Source organism: Panthera onca, chromosome X (assembly GCF_046562875.1).
Source record: "Panthera onca isolate mPanOnc1 chromosome X, mPanOnc1 haplotype 2, whole genome shotgun sequence".
Taxonomy (NCBI): domain Eukaryota; kingdom Metazoa; phylum Chordata; class Mammalia; order Carnivora; family Felidae; genus Panthera; species Panthera onca.
Window position 1 is genome coordinate 119,483,869 of NC_138357.1, and position 13,858 is coordinate 119,497,726.

Below are 13,858 nucleotides of genomic sequence, written 5' to 3' on the forward strand. Positions count from 1 at the left end.
GAGAGAGTGAGACAGAATGTGAGTAGGGAGCGGCAGAGAGGGAGAGAGGGAGACACAGAATCGGAAGCAGGCTCCAGGCTCCGAGCTATTAGCACAGAGCCCGATATGGGGCTCGAATTCATGAACCACACCATCATGACCTGAGCCAAAATTGGACGTTTAACTAAGTGATCCACCCAGGCACCCCCTGAATAAAGTTATTTAAAAACAGTATATAGAGTCTGATCCAAATTTTATTTAAAAATCACATGTTTGTTTGGGAAGACCTTTATCTCTCCTTCTAGTCTAAATGACAGACTTGTTGGATAAAGGATTCTCGGCTGCATTTTTTTTCTGTTCATCATATTGAAGATCTCCTGCCTTTCCTTTCTGGCCTGCCAAGTTTCAGTAGACTGAACCGTCACGAGTCTTATCGGTCTCCCTTTATATGTTAGAGCACGTTTATCCCTAGCTGCTTTCAGAATTCTCTCCTTATCCTTGTATTTTGCCAGTTTCACTATGATATGTCGAGGAGAAGATCGATTCAAGTTACGTCTGAAGGGAGTTCTCTGTGCCTCTTGGATTTCAATGCCTTTTTCCTTCCCCAGATCAGGGAAGTTCTCAGCTATTATTTCTTCAAGTACACCTTCAGCACCTTTCCCTCTCTCTTCCTCCTCTGGAATCCCTATTATACGGATATTGTTGTGTTTCATTGCATCACTTGGTTCTCTAATTCTCCCCTCACGCTCCTGGATTTTTTTATCTCTCTTTTTCTCAGCTTTCTCTTTTTCCATAATTTTATCTTCTGATTCACCTATTCTCTCCCCTGCCTTTTCAATCCGAGCTGTGGTTGCCTCCATTTTATTTTGCAGCTCATTTATAGCATTTTTTAGCTCCTCCTGATCCTTTCTTAGTCCCTTAATCTCTGTAGTAATAGATTCTCTGCTGTCCTCTATACGTTTCTCAAGCCCAGCGATTAATTTTATAAATATTATTTTAAATTCTTGCGCCGTTATATTGCTTAAATCGTTTTTGATTAGTTCATTAGCTGTCGCTACTTCCTGGAGTTTCTTTTGAGGAGAATTCTTCCGTTTCGTCATTCTGGATAGTCCCTGGGGTGGCGCGGAACTGCAGGGCTCTTCCCCTGTGCTGTCAGGAGTAACTTGCGTTGGTGGGCGGGGCCGCAGTCAGACCCGATGTCTGCCCCCAGCCCACCGCTGGGGCCACAGTCAGACTGGTGTCTACCTCCTCTTCCCCGCTCCCAGGGGCAGGACTCACCGTGGAGTGGGGTGGCCTCTGTCTGGGCTGCTTGCACACTGCCAGGCTCGTGGCGCTGCTTCGATGGGATCTGGCGTATTAGCCGGGGTGGATCCGCAAGGTGCACGGGGGCGGGAGGGGCAGGCTCAGCTCGCCTTGCCTTTGGTGGTCTGTTTCGGGAGGGGCCCCTCTTCCGTGGGCCTCTCGTCTACGCTTGGCTCCAGACAGTCCGTTCTGCTAGTCTTCTGGCGGTTTTCTGGGCAAATTAGGCAGATGTGGGTGGAATCTAAGTGATCAGCAGGACGAGCTGAGCCCAGCGTCCTCCTATGCCGCCATCTTCCCCTCGAACACTAAAAATCACACGTGAAGAGAAAAGGTTGAAAATAAATACACAAAATTTTAGACAGTGACATTTTCTGAACGGTAAGATTTTAGGTGATTTTTGTTCGTTCTTTTACTCCTTCCTGTATTTTGTATGAGTATGTATTATTTTCACAACCAGAAAAGTAACTAGTCCAACATAATTTCATGGTAAACATGTATTTATAATATTTGCAAATTGGACACGGTCGGCGGATCAGTCTTCTACCTTCTCTTGGAATCAGAGTATCATACAGGTGTTACAGGACCTGTGGCTTTGCCTTCAGACCAGCAGTCAGAATGAAGTCTATTACTGAGTCTAAACCAGATGAATCTCCCCTCAAATACGAACGGTTACGTACCCTTGGTCACAGCTATGATGTTCCTACTCAAGTTCTCCCTGTGGGGCCAGCTCAAGAATGACCAAGATTGCGAGTCTGGCATTTTTGCCGTGGGAGGGAGTTGGAATGAAGGCAACCTGGGTGGTCTTTTTTTTTTTTTTTTTTTTTTTTAAATTATTTAAGACTCAGTGGGCCAGCAATTCAGGATCTTAAGTGGCTATACTTCTCCTTAGCAAGAATCAGTACTTCAAGATCTTGTTTTACCTTTTTAAAATTCCACTTTGAAACACTGGAAACAGTGAAAGAGGTCTTCCTGAGAATCAAAGGCTCACTGGGGCACCTGGCTGGCTCAGTTGGTTAAGCGGTTGAGCGTTCCACTCTGGATTTCGGCTGAGGTCATCATCTAGCGGCTCACGGGACTCAGGCCTGTGTCGCGTTCTGCGCGGACGGCGCTGATAGCCTGCAGCCTCCTTGGAATTCTCTCTCTCCCTCTTCCTCTGTCCTCTCCACCTAGTGCACGTGTGCAATCTCTCTCTTTCTCCCTCTCTGTGTCAAAAAAGAAAAGAAAAGAAAAGAAAAAGGCTCAGTGCACAAAGAACAGGCAAGATAACACAGAAAAATAAAAAAATACTTGCCTTCAATGGCTGAACATTTCTCCGAACCGTCTGCCTGAGATCCTGGGATCTGGAGGATGCCTAGGAGCCCACGTCACGGTAAGGTCTCAAGCTGCTTAATACACTTGAACCCTCCCCACCAGCTTGTTGGCAAGTTGCCCGACAAAGAAAGAACACTCACCTGGCCTGCATTCCACATTTAGTTTTTTTCTTTTTTTTTTTTAATTTTTTTTAACGTTTTATTTATTTTTGAGACAGAGAGAGACAGAGCATGAACGGGGGAGGGGCAGAGAGAGAGGGAGACACAGAATCGGAAGCAGGCTCCAGGCTCCGAGCCATCAGCCCAGAGCCCGACGCGGGGCTCGAACTCACGGACCGCGAGATCGTGACCTGAGCCGAAGTCGGACGCCCAACCGACTGAGCCACCCAGGAGCCCCCCACATTTAGTTTATATGCATCGCTACCAAAGGGATTGGGATTGAAGTTTGCCACATGTCAGCAAGGTGGTTAATAACAGACAGGCCTACAGTGCCCATGTGGAGGCTGGACAATATTTAACTCAGGCCAGAATTTCTCAACCAAGGGTCAGAGTCTCCAGGAGATTCTGAAGGAATGCATGTCCTTTTATTTACCTCTCATTTCCTTCTTTTTCAGTTTTGATTGTGAAAAAACACACATACCCCAAGACTTAGCATCTTAGCCATTTTTCAGCGAACAGTGAAGTGACAGTAAGTACGTTCATGTTGTTGTGCAACCAACGCCCAGAGTTCTTTGCATCTTGCAAAACAAACTTTGTACCCATTAAACAACTGCCCATTCCTTCCCCCTGCGTGGCCCTTGGCCACCATCACCCTACTGTCTCTGAATGTGACTACAGGCCGCATTGAACTGGAATCATACAGCAGGTGGCCTCTTGTGTCTGGCTCATTTCACTTAGCATAACGTCCTCAAGGCTCACCTGCATGGTAGCACGTGTCCTGGCACGTGTGGTCTATACATGCAATGGAACCTTATTAAGATTGAATCATATTCCATTGTACGCATAAAGCACATTTTACTTATCTGCTCATCTGCCAGTGGACACATGGGCTGCTTCTACCTTTTGGCCAGTGTGACTAACGCTGCCGGGAACCTGGATGTACAAATCTCTCTTCAAGACCCTGCTTTCGATGCTTTTGGGTAAATACCCAGGAGTGCGATTGCTGGGTCATATGGGAATTCTATTTCCAATTTTTCGAGGAACCGCCATACTGTTTTCCATTCTCCTCTATATTTTTAACAGCATTTACATCCTGTCAAACTTTCTATACCCTCTGTGGGACAATGATGCGGATATAAAGCATTTACTGCCCTAGGACGGTATACTGTGAAAGCAACCGAGATATAAAATTTTGAGAAGTGCCACAAGGAGACAAAGTAAGCTGTGGGTCCAGTTTGGAGTTCCACAGAGCTCATTTAATAAATATTTATCACAGGGGCACCTGGCTGGCTCTGTCAGTAGACCATGAGACTCTTGATCGCGGGGTTTTGTGTTTGAGCCGCACGGTGGGGGTAGAAATGAAATACTACGGATCTCTCCAAGACATTCCCTCATGTTCCCGGCCCTCCAGAGGTTTCCCTCTGCCCTCAGAACGGAGCCCGAGGTCCCCCGCCAGGCGATAAAAAGCCCCCTGCCCGCCCCCCCCAGGAGCCTCCTCTGAGACCTCAGAACCATTCACAGGCCCCGCCTATTTCACAACTCTGTGCTTCACCTCCGTAGCTCCCTGAGCCCAGCCTGATCCACACCGCGAGCGCTTCTCAGTCCTGCCTATAAACCGGAGTCATCTGGAGAAATGAGCAAAAACAAAACCGAGGCCAGGGCCCTGTCCCAGGCACACTGGATCAGGATCCCTGAGGGTAGGCCTAGGTGCTTTCCCAGCCATCCAGGGGACTCTGAGCTGCTGCCACTGCTCTGTACATGGGCACAGGGCCCTCCCTCAATGGGACCGGCTCAGTTCCGCTGCCATCAGCCCAAAGACAGCTCCTGTCCTGTTCCTGGACTGAATGTACAGAACCGCTCTGGTTTTGGGTTTTGCTGGACGAGCCCCCTCAGGACGTGTTAAAAACACTTGCCGGGCACGGCGGTTGCGATGTTGCAAGTGTCACGATGCCCCCGACTGCCCATACTCATTCCCTCCCTTACCTCTCCGCGGCAGAAGGCACCCAGTAGGGTTACTGAACAACTCTACGTGCCGTACGCGCTCCCGTCATCTCAAGCCTCACGACAACCCCGAGACAAGCATGTGGCTTATCTCCATCTCCATCACAGATGAGTGAGACCTGTTCAAAAACTGCAAATATTGGCAGTGGTTTTTCATGGCGTGTATTGCACTGAAAAAATGGTTTATTGTCTGCCTTGCCCACAAGACCATAAAAGAATGATGTCTGTTTCATTCACGGAGAATGCCTGGAAAACACCTGGCCAGTGCTTTACTATTTCTCAACAAATAGGGTTTTTATTAAAGGAGAAAAGAGCACCCAGGCTGCGCCCTCTCCTCTCTGCTTGCGCGCTCCCTTCTATGGAACCGCTTGCTTGTACCCACTTCCCCCAAGCCCAGTGCCTCTCAGCTGCTTCCACACGAGACCCAACGTCACCTCAATTCTAGTTTAAAAAGTCATATAAAAGAAAAAAAACAAAACGCAGCAGCACGGTGCCCACTAGGGGCTAATCGAATAGACTCCCAGTGTCAAACATTTGGGGATAAGGAGGGTCAGGAGGGTGCAATTTCCAGAAGGGAGGGGTGTTGAGCACATCTGGCATGTTTCTTGACGATTTTGTGCCTCGATTTCCTCATCTACAAAATCAAGGAAATCCCACATCCTAGGATTAATACGGGAAATAAATGACATAGTCCTTATAAAGTCCTTAGACCCGTGCCTGTCACACAGTAGGCCTGACAATTAACACAGGACTCTAATTAAAAAGCTCACATGACATGTATCTACCATAGCAGGCATTGTTTTGCAGCAAGGGGTCAGCAAATCTTTTTCTGTAAAAGGCCAGATAGGAAATATTTGAGGCTGTGCAGGCCATCCAATCTCTGTATGAACTCCTCAACTCTGCCGCAGACAATACATAAAAGAATGAGTAAGGCTTTGCTCCAACAAATCTTTTTTTTCAAAGACAGGCAGGCTGGATTTAGCTGCAGGCCACAGTTTGCTGACCCCTTTCTAAAGCAGTACTGTCCGATAGGAATATAATGCAAGCCACAGATAGAATTTAAAATTTTCTAGTAACCACTTTATTTTTTAAAAAAATTTTTTTTTTTTTTAACGTTTATTTATTTTTGAGACAGAGAGAGACAGAGCATGAACGGGGGAGGGGCAGAGAGAGAGGGAGACACAGAATCGGAAGCAGGCTCCAGGCTCTGAGCCATCAGCCCAGAGCCCGACGCGGGGCTCGAACTCACTGACCGCGAGATCGTGACCTGAGCTGAAGTCGGACGCTTAACCGACTGAGCCACCCAGGCGCCCCTCTAGTAACCACTTTAAAAAATAAACAGGTGCTCCTCATCTATTTTTTAAAGTGGTTACACAAAATAATTAAAACTACAAAATAGGGGCACCTGGGTGGCTCAGTCGGTTAAGTGTCCGACTTCGGCTCAGGTCATGATCTCTCAGTCTGTGAGTTGGAGCCCCACATTGGGTTCTGTGCTGACAGCCTGGAGCCTGCTTAGGATTCTGTGAATCCCTCTGTCTCTGCCCCTCCCCCACTCAAACTCCGTCTCTCTCTAAAATAAACATTAAAAAAATTTTTTTTTAAATACACAGATGAAATTAATAACATTTTGCCTCACCAGGGTATCCAAAAACACTGCCATTTCAACATGTAATTGGTAAAAACAAATGATGGATATTTTAATTCTTTTTCATACTAGCTCTCCCAAATTCGCTGTTTTACACTACCACACATCTCAATTAGGACTGGGAACATATCAAGTGCTCATTATCCTATGTAGCTAGTGGCAACCATAGTGAACAACACAGTTCTAGAGCATATGCTAATATAGATAATGCCTACATACACACCTATAACTCCTACCTTCTGAATACGTATCGATAAGAGTTTATATAGGGCCGGCCAATAGTTGGTCCCATACATCTGTTGACTACGTGCATAAAAAAGCTTGTAAATGTTAACTAACATTTACATGGGCAAGGTGCCCACATGTGCACATTTCTGGCCTAAACCCCGGGGAGAGGGGAGATTAAAGACAAATTTCTAAAAGCCGGTAGGTAACAAATCAGCAGTAACTCAATTCTGTTTAAGTCTTTAGACCTAACATCTAGAGAAGAATTCTGTTTCTAGCCATAACCCACATACACCTCTCCACATACACAGGGAGCCCCTTCCTCTATGGAGAGAACTGACGCCAAATATTCGGTAGGGGCGTCGCAGTTTCGGAACAGCCACTCAACACTGCGCTAGCGCCCTTTATCACGTTGGGATGATCCCTAGCACGGGTGCAGCGAGGGGAAGGGACCAGCCCGAAGGCCCGCTGTGGCCCGGGTTCGGGGTTCGGGGTTCGGGGTTCGGGGTCCGGGGGGTGGAGCGGGGCGACAAGCAAAGCCGGCTGCAAGCCGTCCCAGTGTGCCAGCCTGGCACCCAGCACAGAAGCGGCGGCGGCCCCGAGAGATCTGCCCACCCCGGCGACTTCGGGGGGGAGGGGGAGGAGAGGACAGGATAGGGCCTACCCGACCCAGGACGCACCGAGGGCCCACCCCCACCCCGAGCAGTCACCGGCTTCTCTGAGCACCGGCGTGCAGACACCCCGGCGAACCTAGAGCTTTGCTCACCGAGAAACCGTGAAATTCCGGACACCTCCGCGCCCAGAGACGGCTACCGCACACCTCCGCGCCCAGAGAGAGCTTCCGGACACCTCCGCGCCCAGAGCTTCCGGTACGTGGGCGGGACCACCAAAGCTCAACCAATCCAAGCTCGCAGACTTAGAGAACACCGCCCCTGCCCCTAGCGCCTGCGTGCTAGGTGAATGGCGCCTGCGCAGAGCGACGCGCGGCTGTGAAGCCGCGCCCCCCGCCCCCTGCCGGAGGGCTGATTTGCCTGGGCGACTGTGGGGTAGCGGGGCCTGGATTGAAAGAAACGAGCCCCAGTGATGTTTTTCAGCAGCAACGTTGGTTGAACTACTCTGCAACGCACGCTTTCCGCTTCCATTCAAGGCATTGCTGAGCTAAATGTTCACAGAACTTTGGCCAAACGTGCGATTTATTTAATGCAGTAATTAATACAAGTATTTATTGCACCCTCTAGCATACATCAGTTGATATGAAAGTAGTAAACGTTCATTAAGCAGCCGTGGGTGTATCCTGCACTTCTCACCTGTACACATTCTTTCCCTGCAAGGGTCCAATAAAATCAAAGTGATGGTAAAACTAGAGACTTTAGTTTCAAAGGGCTGTCGCTCTAAGATTGTTTCTATTACAAGAACAAAGTGAGACACCTATACATCTAATTTATTGAGTAGGCTGGGCTCCATAGGGTATAAGAAGAAATCTATTTTTTCTCACCATTGCTTTGAAACCAGCTCTGTTCACTCTCTCTCTCCCGCCCCTTGGCTGCTCCTGGGCTGGAGCTTGAGGTTTGAGCAAATCCCACAGCTTTTTCAGTCACTTTCAGGTATAAAGAAACAATCTGATCAGTGTTGTGGTTTGAATATTATTACCCCCCCGCAACCACCCCAACCAAGATAGATATGTTTACCTCCTAACCCCTGAACCCTGTGAATGCAACCTTACTTGGCAAAAAAAGGGGGGCTTTGTAGGATCTGGAGACTACACTTGAGCCAAGCAAGGGCCAGAGCTTGGAATTGGATGAGTGCCTGAAGTTTCAATATTAGCTTAGGCTGGACTTTCTAACCATCTAAAGATAAGATAAGGGGGTGCCTGGGTGGCTCAGTCAGTTGGCGTCTGACTTCGGCTCAGGTCATGATCTCACGGTTTGTGGGTTTGAGCCCTGCATCGGGCTCTGTGCTGACAGCTCAGAGCCTAGAGCCTGCTTCAGATTCTGTCTCCCTCTTTCTCTCTGCCCCTCCCCCACTCTCTCTCTGTCAATAATAAACATTTAAAAATTTTTTAAGAATTAAAAAATAAAGAAAAATGAAAAATAAAAATAAGATAAGCTTCTGGAATTCTAACAGCTCTCTTCCACTCTTGCCTTAAAGCTGAAGAGGGGTGACGGACCACGGGGGGCAGAAAGTAGTGTTGGGCTCTCCATTCGGTGAGCCCCGCACAGATGGTCTAACGTGTCTCTTTATTTTATTATTATTATTTTTAATGTTTATTTTTCTAGAGGGAGAGAGAGAGAGAGACAGAGCGTGAGCAAGGGAGGGGCAGAGAGAGAGGGAGACACAGAATCCAAAGCAGGCTCCAGGCTCTGAGCTGTCAGCACAGAGCCTGATGCGGGACTTGAACCCACAAACCGTGAGATCATGACCTGATCCGAAGTCAGACGCTTAATCGACTGAGCCACCCCGGCACCCCTACCATGTCTCTTTAGAACCAGAGGGCACTTACACACGATGCGCAGCTCTGGGGCCCTGGGCAAAACTCTGAGTCAAGAAAAGTCTCATTTAACATCCCCTTGCACCTGTCATAATCTGTAGGTCGTTTCCATATCACTTATTCTTCTCCACGCCATTTGTCCATTTTGCCCATTTTTCTAGAATTATTCTACCGTAGATTTGTGACAACAGATTAGCAGGGAAACCAAAGACCAGTGCGTATGGCTTCAATCACTTGGTGGTGCATATCACAGGATGGAAATTCAGAGGCAAAGAAACATTTTATACTACTTTGTTACTAGGGACGCCTCAAAATTCCATTTAATCAGGAAAATAGAGATAAGGTACAAAAAAAAAAAAATGGGAAGAAAGGATGCTAATGCTACGCAAAGACCTCTGCCTGCCTGCTCAGCTGCCTGTGGCATTTCTGCTAAGAAATCTGAGCCGCCACCTGGGATTTCATTCTGTCAGAGTTGCTTGTTGCCCGAAGGAATACAGTCCGCTATCCTGATGTTTGGACGGCACTGTGAAGTGCCTCGCCTCGCTTTGGCTCTCAGGTTTTTTCATTTAAAGGGAGGTCTCTTGGGGCGCCTGGGTGGCTCAGTTGGTTAAGCCTCCGACCTCGGCTCAGGTTGTGATCTCACGGTACGTGGGTCTGAGCCCCACATCAGGGCTCTGTGCTGACAGTGTGGGGCCTGCTTGGGATTCTCTCTCTCTCCCTCTCTCTCTGCGCCCCCCCCCAAATAAATAAACTTGAAATTAAAAAAAACCCGCGACAATATAAAGGATAACATGCTTATTCCAGGTCTTCTGAATCTTCAGGCGGAGACACATTGGGCCAGATGTGAGCCACCCAGGCGCGCCTGGAATGTGAATTCTGAGTAATGTGGAGACCAGTGCGGTGACAGTGATGTGGGCAGGCTGATCAGCAAGGGCTTTTTTCCCATAGCTCTGCTTCCGGCCTTAAAGCCCATTTCCAAAGTTGGATTGCTGGTTTTCCCACGCGCCTGCACGCTCCTGTCTCCTTGCCGTAACTCCCCTTAATGCAGCCGTGTGACTTGAGGGCCACCTACTACCTGACAGCAGATGGTGCCGAAACTGCCTTATTCCTCGTCCCTTGTATCGAAGCATAGGCAGAGACCAGCAGCCTGGGGCAGGACAAGTACACAGGGGTGAGATGGGAAAGAATGAAAGGTCTGCAAGATTGGCTTCTTCAAGATCTCAGGGGTGACCGGACTGGAAGGTTCTAGGCCCCCAGAAAGAGGCACGGGTTCGCAAGACGCCGGGGAGGGGAGACATGGAGCAGAGAGGCAGCAGGAGATACTGAAGACGGCCCTCTTTGCGGTTTGCCCCCGCAGCGGCCACACACACACACACACACACACACACACACACACACGGTCACCCCTGGCTGCCACGAGAGGGCGCTGCCAGAACTCGGAGAAGGATCCGAAAAACGAACGCTGGCAAGAAGTGTCTCCTATCCAGCAGGAGAGCCGTGTGACTGCAGCTTGGGCCCACGAGGGAAAAGATTTTAGGACAGTGACAGGACTGGGAAAGGGGGATGGAGAAGCTTTCACGGGCGTCCAGAAGGACCAACACATGTGGGAGAGGTGAGGGGTTCCTGGCTTTCTGAGCAGCAGGCACATCTCCGGCCTCATCCGCCTCAAAACTCCAATACAATTTACCTTCAGCAACCAGCTTGGTGTCCAGCGTCCGCGGGTATCCTGAGTGGCAAGCCAGGGGACATCCCCAACGTAAGAGGCACCGGTGGCTGGACTATACACGAGCCTCTGGGACTTCAGTTATAGCCCGCCTGGTGTTGAGAGGTGAATTCACTCGGGTGTCCCAAGTCAACCGGCACAGATAGATGGGGTTCATCTTCACCGGGAGAGGGGTGACACTTTTATTTTCTAAGGTACGTTTTTATTGAAGTAGAACCCATACGTAGAAATGCCGGTGCACAGGTCGTAAGTGTACTGCTCAATGATTTTCACAAAGCATGGCCAACCAAAAAGCATCAAGAAACAGAATGACCGGGCCTCCAGATGTCCCCCGTCGGGCTTCGCCCCTCCACCAACACCCCCTTGGAGGGCAAACCTTCTGGCCACAAGGAGGCTTTTCTCAACCCCTAGAGCAGAAAACCCCAGTGTCATTCAGTACCCCTCCCTGCGTACGGCAAAGGCCCCGCCGTGTTCTCAAAGTCAACTTGGTGCTTTAGTCAGTCATGGACATTGAGCCTCAGAGAGGAGGCAGAAATGGGGACCGGCGCCACTGTTATTTCAATGTGTTAATAGGAAGCCCCGAGACTGGAGGATGTGGGACGTCCTGGTGAATGTTACTCAGCCCGAGCCAGCAAGCAGGCAAGCACCGTTCGGTGGTCACTCGGGCAGCGCTCAGGATCCGCGAAAGGTTGAAGGTCCTGGTTTCGCTGAAGAACCAGCCTGCACAATGTGTCATTCTTTGTAACACTGCTTAGCAAGCCCGGTGACGGGACAGACGAAAGGCTGTGGGTTGATGCGCACTGGGACTCCGTGTGGTGGCTGAGGTGGAAGGAGACAAGAGCATGGGCCTTGGGGAGCGTTGGCAAGAGGGTCTTTGAAGGGATGGTGCGCCTTAGGGTCTAGGTTATGTTTTATTAGAGAGGAGAGTCAAGATACGAGGAAGCCAAGAGAGGGGCAGAAAATGAAGATCTCAAGGGAATGGGGCTTTCAAAGAGTCCAAAGGGTAAGTGGGGGGATGATTAAAAGCCAGATAAACTAGAGAGTGTGATGTTGGAGTTCAAGTTCAGAAGTGATGATCAAGTCCAACGGGGCAGCCACGGTGCAGTGACCGGGGAGATGACGGTAAGTGGAACAGAGGCCCACGAACGGTGAGGCTGGGACACTGGACGGGTCATCTGCATAGATGTCGCCACGTTGGTTGATGGCAATGGCAAGGGAGGCCAGAGAGGGCTGTAGAGCGATTTAACTGGACCCTTAAGGATCGGTGGTTTTTACACGGAAGCAGAGAAATGAGAGATTGTGAACAAGAGGGGATCAACCGGGTGCCACCTTCCACTGGACCCTGCATGTGGGCAGTGTAGGACGATGAGCAGGGCTCACTGGATAAGGCTGCAAGGGGAGAGGCAGCCCGGGGAGATAGAGGACACCATAGCCTGTGGGCCGGAATTCAAAACAATATTTTGCTATTTCAGGATCCAAAAAGTTAGTCCCCCAAGATGATGGTCTTGTGGTGGAAATGGCAGGGGTAGCCCCCAGGGGTCAGGGAAGAGTAGTCACCAGAGTCTGGATTGTGCTTTGTTTGAAATCCCAGATAGGCCAAGAGAGGGTTCAGTTTTCTCTCACTTAATAAAATGTTGGACCGTGACTGGTTTGGGACAGGGATAGAGATGCCACAGTGTCATCAGGGACCCAGGCATCTTCCAGCTATGCGCTCCTCCACAAGGTACGGTCCTGGACCTCACGATCACAAGGTAGCTCACAGAGCTCCTGCCCTCACGACCACATTGCAGGAAGGAAGGAGGCGGAAGAGGAATGGCGAGAGGGGCTTCCAACTGACAGCCCTCTTTAATGACTCTTCCTCGAAGCCCCACCAGTGACTTCAGCAGGCTCTCCCACCTTAAAGAGAGGCTGTATATACATATATATTTATATGCTTATACTTGTAAGGCGAAATTCGAAAATGGATATTGGGTAGGCAACTTTAAGTCTCTGCTACAGCTCCTAGAGAGACATGAAACGCTATTATTTAATTCAACTTAACTCGGCCTTGGGCAATGATTCTCTACCTGTAGAGAACATGATTCCCAGGCTTCCCTATTTCGTTTCAGGTTCAAAATCTCTTCCTTTAACCTGGATCACCGGGGCACTGGTCCTTCACGGCAAGTTCTCCCTTCTATCTTCCTTTATTCCAAGCCATAACTATGCTCTCCAACTTCCTTGGTCATTAAAGAAACAGGGGTTCTTTTTCAAGTTCTACCACAGTATTAGAAACCACCTGTATCCGTTAGCTCTTGCTGTGTAACAAACAACCCCAAATCTTAGCATCTTAAAACAACCATCTTATTATGTCTCACAGTTCTGCAGGCTGATGTGACTTAGCTAGAAACCTCTTCATCTGGTCTCACTAGAAACACTTATTTTGGGGGTTTTCATACCTAGCAATTATCCTAACAGATACAACCACGGCCCTTGGAGACTATATGCCAAAATCCCTTCACACTAAAGGAAAACAACGCTTTCCTCTACCATCTTAAAAGGTTGTATGTGTTGGTTGTATTAAAGAGAACACTGTTGGGAAAAGGTTACTAAATTGGGGGGAAAAAAGGATCACTACAAGTTTCAGTTTAAAAAAACTTTGGGGCGCCTGGGTGGCTCATTTGGCTAAGCGCCGACTTCGGCTCAGGTCACGATCTCGTGGTTCGTGGGTTCGAGCCCCATGCCGGGCTCTGTGCTGACAGCTCAGAGCCTGGAGCCTGCTTCGGATTTTGCGTCTCCCTCTCTCTCTGCCCTTTCCCTGCTCATGGTCTGTCTCTCTCAAAAATACAATAAACATTAAAATTAAAAATAAAAATAAACTTTAAGAGTGAGGCTATAAACATTAAAGATTAGTAAGGAGGCCATTTTCTCTCTTTCCTTCATCCTACAGCTCAATGCCTTCATTGCTTTAGGGGGTAACAAATATCTGGGGAACCCTCTGTTTGGGAGCTGTCCTGGACCCAGAATCTAAAAACATAATATACGTTCAT

General features: G+C 48.9%; 1 long non-coding RNA gene across 1 annotated transcript; it reads right to left on the reverse strand.

Annotated features, from left to right (window-relative positions):
- Positions 1 to 7,506, reverse strand: LOC145714428 (uncharacterized). Its single transcript, XR_014136862.1, has 3 exons — positions 7,388 to 7,506; positions 2,202 to 2,479; positions 1 to 1,586 (listed from the first exon to the last, which is right to left on the reverse strand). It is a non-coding gene; the product is annotated as an uncharacterized LOC145714428 (long non-coding RNA).
- Positions 7,507 to 13,858: the final 6,352 nt, after the last annotated feature.